Raw genomic sequence first — 6,157 nt, 5'->3', positions numbered from 1 at the left:
CATGTTTTTGGGGATATACTATCATCTTTTCCAAGGTTTGGTAGCCATGGCACAGGGACTTGTACTTGAGTGACCAAGATGGAGATAGTTCCCCCACTTTACACGTGTTTAGAACCCGATCTTGTTCCTGTCTCAGGAGGATGATGGGATGTTCCCTGGGCCAGCCATTGCTGGAAGCCAACCAAGAACCTGTTTACAAGCAGCAGCCACTGAACAGTGTATTCTCACAGTGCTAAGTGCTGCTTTAAAAATACAGTGTCATGGCAGGGGGAATTCTTTCATCCAGGGAAGTGACAAGCAGAGTGGAGAAGGGGCATGTGCCTTGAGCACAGTGGTGTAATGTGAAGGTGGTGTCATTGGAGTTGCTAGTGTGTTTTAGTACTGGGCATCCATCCCTCCCCTCTGGCTGCCACCTGTCACAACAACATCAGATCCAAAGGAAGCCTTCCCCAGGCGAGGAGCTCAACAGGAAGGAAGGAAAGACAGGCGAGGAGCTCAGCAGGAGTGCAATCTTCTGACCCCAGCCTCAATCCACACTGTATCAGAGAAGCGATGGGAGTTGAGTTGTGGGGTTGATCGAATAGGAGGGTTATGGTAGCATTTGTTCCAGCTGCATGGGGGGGGGGGGATTGGGTGGGGGTCTCTGGTGCCATTATGAAACCCCCTTTGGTAACTTGGAGGAACCTCAAGTCTGCAAAAAAGTAGTACAGCCATACACAGCTCTTTATCCATAATATAAGCATTGCAGTATTCACACAAAAGTCATTTTACATAGCACTCTTTTAGCCCTTTAACAAGCTAGGGACAATCTATTCAATAAAACACAACCACCAAACATTTATCTATCTCTTCACCAATCACATAAAAGGGAGTGTCCACACTGACCAATGAGAAATAACAAACAGTGGACCTGATGGAGAACTTACACTTATGTGTAAACTAACACAGCTGTCACCAATCACTTAAAGCATAAATCCCCTCTGGGTGATCTATGTACATTTCAAGAATTATAACAACCTTTGTTGCAGAATCCTACCTTCAGTTATTCTGAAGAAATCATTGTTTGTTCCTCTGTGCTGAGTGGGTCTGATAGGAGTGGTTTCATAATTATCAATCAGCTGTGTAGCTGCAGAGCACTAATGAAGAAATCTGCTGGGCCTGTATCCCTTTAGAAATGTTCCTATTGGGAGTATCTCACCAAAAATGAAATTTTTGTTGCAGGGGATGCCTGAAATCTGACTTGTATCTTAGGCCGACTTTTGGAAAAATCGGTGAGACAATAACACAAGCAGGAAATTATGTTTCTGAGGGACGTTCAGTACACATTCTGTATACAAAACAACTCCAGGTAGCCATATTGCATTGCATTTACAGAAAATTACAGTGGCTGCAGATTGAAAAGAAAAGGTCATTTTTAATAACATTTAATTGCAATATGACTTGTGTCGCAATTGCATACGCTATATAATTTATTCTTTATTTGCTATTTTTTCCCCACAAAAGTTGAGTTACCCTTTAAGTAAATAAATGGATTGAAAAACAACCAACACGAAACAATATATAGCCCTATGACCACCTCCCTTCCTCGTAATAAAAAAGACAGCACTTGATAGCCCCAGGCAGTCTCCTATCCAATTATTAGCCAGGTCCAACCCCGCTTAGTTAAACCTTTTCATTGCCATACGCCGACTCCAGCTGGCCAGGCCCATATGCTGTGCAGACCTGCTATAAGCTCATGGCCACTTCAGCCGAACTGTTCAGCAGACTATGCTGAACAAACCAATAGTTCTGATTAGCGGCTAACAAGCCGCTGATCATAGCTATTCACCCAAAATGGGCCCCCCCCCCCCACAGGCAGTCACTGCTTCTCTGCCCTCTCTCCCGCTGCCCCTCCACTGGCCGCTAAAATGTGCCCCCTACTGTCCCCCTCCTCTGCCGCCCAGCACTGATTCCCCCCCAGCACCCTCCTCACCAACATTGATCCCCTGTGGCTCCTATTCAATTGCTGGCTTCTCTTCTCTGCCCTCCCGCTGACTTAATGTGCTGCACAGAAGCCACAAGGGAAAAAAAATATGTAAACAATCCCCCCCGCCTCCCATCACCTATCACTAGCATCTCCTACATGCAGCACTGCTAGCTGGCTTTTCCTCCACCCCTTCCCTCTGGTTGCAGCTGTTGCACAGGAGATCGGTGTCAGGGTGGAAAAAAAGGGGCTGGTAAAAAATGTGACCCCTACTGAAGAAGTCGAAGGCTATTGGTTAGCTCTGACGTAACGTGTATAGGGGCGGAGCCTGCGTACCTGACGTTGTTCCTTCCCTTTGTCCCAGCTGCATGTGTATCTGTCTGCATTGCGTGCACCGCTGAGTGCCGCCAAATGTGTGTACCTTTTACTATATCTAATAAAGACATTGGTATTCAGACGGAGAGCACTATATATGTCCCCTTTGTTTTATATATACACCGATTTCTGAGTTTGATTGGAGTTCATCCATCCCCACCTGAGTGATCTATGTTGGGCTGTCCGAGAGAGCTAGGAGAGGATAATCCCCAGGCTGCTACAGCTGATATATGCGATCTTTGACCCTTTATGGGTCTGTGGCTGAGGTGAGAGACCAATCTAGCTGGTGGTGGGATATATATACAGCGGTGTTTGTGAAGAAATTGTTATGATTTTCTTACCACCTTTTGTTTTTTTACTACCTTGTTGGTAGTCTCTTCTTTTCACCTTTATTTCGAAACTTATGGACTTTTTTTTAGACTCTTTTGATATTTATTACACCATCAATATTACCTGTTTATATATTGATTAAGTATTCCTGGCGCAGCACTTTTATAGGTATTTGCATATTATTTGTGAGGTGTTACACAATTTGTGTTTGCAGCCGGACTATTGCACTGATATTTGTATACTTATTTGCACCAGTATTAATTTGATGTTTCAATTGTTTATATCATCTTTGGTTTTTTCACTAGTTGGTTGCGCTGATAATTTATTGATTATTATTTTGGTAAACATGTGTTTACCAACCCCCATATTTTCCTGAATGAGCAAAGTCAGCAATCGGTACGGAGTTCGCTCCTGTGTTCATTCATCATTGAAACAATGTTTGCTATGTTTCAGTTTGTGAATGAATAGGAGTTTCTATACAGAGACTTCTATTAATTTATTCATAGTGCAGCTGAAGCTGCATATAAAGAGATTGCCTTCAGTCCTTTTCTCTGTCTCAAAAAAGATACATTAGAGGTCTGTTTAGACCCATGATGTTTCACCAAAGCCCCCCTCCCCCCCAAAAAATGTAAAAAATATTTAAAATAAAATTGTAACTGTTAGAAAAAAAATGAATAAAATTGTAAAAAAAAAAAAAAAATTATACATGCATCTAAATCTCCCTAGCCTCTGAAGCCCATTCTGGGTTCACATAGCAGAGAGGTTGCCGGGTGTTTACGGTGCTTCTGAAACCCACTGGGCAAACTTTACTGTGTGCACCAAGAATCACGGCTGAAGCATGTAAACACCCCTGTCCACTGCCTGTTGCAGCTTAAGGAGGGACAGTTGGCGGGCAGCAAAAATGCAGGCCAACTGGACATTTTTGCTGTTTCCCAACTGCAAGTCTAAACTAGGCCTAAGGCCTCGTTCACACAGGCCATACTACAGTATGGCTGTGTTTAGCTGCACAGGGATGCACAGGTGTTCCATGCATCTCCATCCAGGTGTGGTGGAAATTATTGGGACTTGGAGCATAGAAATTCACTCGATGCGCTGAAAAACGCACTTGTGGATATTAATACGTGCCAAGCGCCATTAATCCCTTGTACTGAGAAGTACAATGTACAGCTCTTTTGTATAAGGTTAGCCAAGCGCTCGGGGGCAGGGAAATGAACAGACACGCTCGCTGTAGTCAATTCGATGCAATCTGAAGGGTTCCTCTGTGTGTGTGTCTCCTCCAGAGCAGAGCAGGTTTATTTACAGCAAGTGAACAAAAGGAAAGGGGTGGCTTCAAGACCACCAATCACAGATGTGTATACATTCAAAAGTACTATAGAAAAGAAGAGTCAATGTTTATGTATAAACACGGCCATGTGCAGAGATTAACTGCCAGGTGAACAAAGAAACATGGCTGCCATCTCATGGACTTGGTCGCGTTAATTCACAAGCATGGGCTAATCATATCCTGTTTGTCGATCCTATCAAACATGGTTCATATAAACCATATTTGATAGTGATCATGCTTTTGTTCCAGTGAATAAGACTTTATTATATCTGCAAAAGACAATGGCAGCAGTATTTCAGTCATATGGATCAAATATGACAGAAAGATGCCAGCCATTAATCCTGGTAAAACGATAAGATTTCCACATCACCAACATATCTCCGCAGTGAATAACGGGCCCCGGATGGCGAATATATATTTGTGCGATAGATATCTCCTTGCTCTGCCATAAATCAGGCTACAAGTATTGTGCAATCCCAATTAATGGAAGATTTCCACTAACAGGTCTTTCCTCAATGCCAGTTAAAGCAATATTCGCTGTGCATAGCGATTACCAGTAAACTGACACTGGGAGACATAATGGCAATCTAACTAAAAATACATCCTAAAGAAACGTCCACATAAATATTAATAAAATTTCCACAACAGCCCCTCCTCTTTGTCATATGCTCCAATGTGTCCCTCGATGAATCTTCTTCTTCAAATAAACAGAACAGTTCTTCTCACAATAAAAACAATCCATTCCAGTTAAAAAAAAATTTAACAGGTCAAAAGGAAATGACACTTGGGTTCCGCTCTTCGGGAGGTGACTTTAGAGGGAGGTCATGAGATGATGGGGTGCGTTGATCAGCGGTCGGGCTGGGGTCCTTGACGTCGGATGCCAGGGCAGGATCTCGGGGCGTCTTGTCTCAGCGATCAGGACGAGGTCATCTGCTCGGGCTTTGATGACTCGGTCGACCAGACAACAGGATAATTTCACCACGGTGTATAGAAGGAATAGAAACAAGAACAACATAAGTATATATACTCCTATTTCCTTCAACCAAGATCCATTGGAGAACAAAAAAATCCCTAAAACCTCCAAAAGCCTTAAAAGGATTCCAACCCTCTCTAGCTATAGCTCTGGCTCTGCCTTGCAATGAAGTTACCTTATTCGTATGGGCCTTGACCCAATCACTGGTGTCTGTTATCCAGGTACAGCAGTCTTCTCCTATGAATTCACAGAAACCCCCCATGGAGGCTAAAAGAAAATCTAGTGCCATCTTCTCCTGCAGCACTAAAGTTGTCATTTGTCTCTTCTCTTGAGTCATTTCCCTTACAGCTTCAACAATTTCATTAAACATTTCATCTACGATAAACGAGAAATTATTCAACCGTTTCATCAGCTCGATCCCCCACCCAGTCCAACCCGGAAAGCATGCCCATGCCTGATCGTGAGACAAAAACAGCTCCCTGCGAGTCCTGTCTTGTACCCCTGCCCTCCTTAACAGCACATCCTCACGATCAGCAGCAATGCATGGTGCGGGTTCGAGCTTCACTAAAGTACACAAACCTTTCGCATTAGGGGGCACTACCTTGTAAGCTGCAGAACAACACAAAAAGTAATAGGGACCTGTCAAAACCTTACAAGAAGAATCTTCCTGTCGGTCACGGGCACTAAACATTAACATAATAGACTGAGGGATTGCCCCCTAAGTCTGTACATCACAACTGTCCTACCAGCAGATATAATCCGGTCTGTTGGTGTCATTAAAAAGACCCGGAGTTTCATTGGTGAGATTGACTGCTATACTTGTCCCACAGATTGTAGATCCTACAAATCTAGTTCCGGTGCCAAAACTAAAGTTACAGCCCATCTGTGGACTACCTGATTGTCCCAATGCCTGAATTGGATTGACCAGCAAAGAACAGGAGCCAGAGCTAACATTAAAACTATAACTAATGTTACCCTCTAGGAATGTGTCATTAAATTCAATAGACAAGTGTCTCTTGGTTGTCTTCATGCCCATACAAATGTCTGTAATTGCTGAGGTGTAATAGCTAGGTGGGGGTTTGGAGCACACCCAGCAATTAGACCTGTTTGCTGCCTTGGCCAGCTGAAGATGAATTTTAAATAATAAATTGGGATGCTGTCAATCCTTACACTTGCTAAAATACACTTGCTA

General features: G+C 43.4%; 1 pseudogene across 1 annotated transcript; it reads right to left on the bottom strand.

Annotated features, from left to right (window-relative positions):
- Positions 1-4,803: 4,803 nt before the first annotated feature.
- LOC309560503 (syncytin-2-like) lies at positions 4,804-5,662 on the bottom strand (annotated as a pseudogene). The gene has a single exon. The product of its transcript is annotated as a syncytin-2-like (transcript).
- Positions 5,663-6,157: the final 495 nt, after the last annotated feature.

The sequence above is a fragment of the Pelophylax lessonae genome (assembly GCF_965119305.1).
Source record: "Pelophylax lessonae genome assembly, chromosome: 7".
In the NCBI taxonomy this organism is placed as follows: Eukaryota; Metazoa; Chordata; class Amphibia; order Anura; family Ranidae; genus Pelophylax; species Pelophylax lessonae.
The sequence above is the reverse complement of the archived record's forward strand: the minus strand, read 5'-3'. Positions and strand labels throughout refer to the sequence as shown.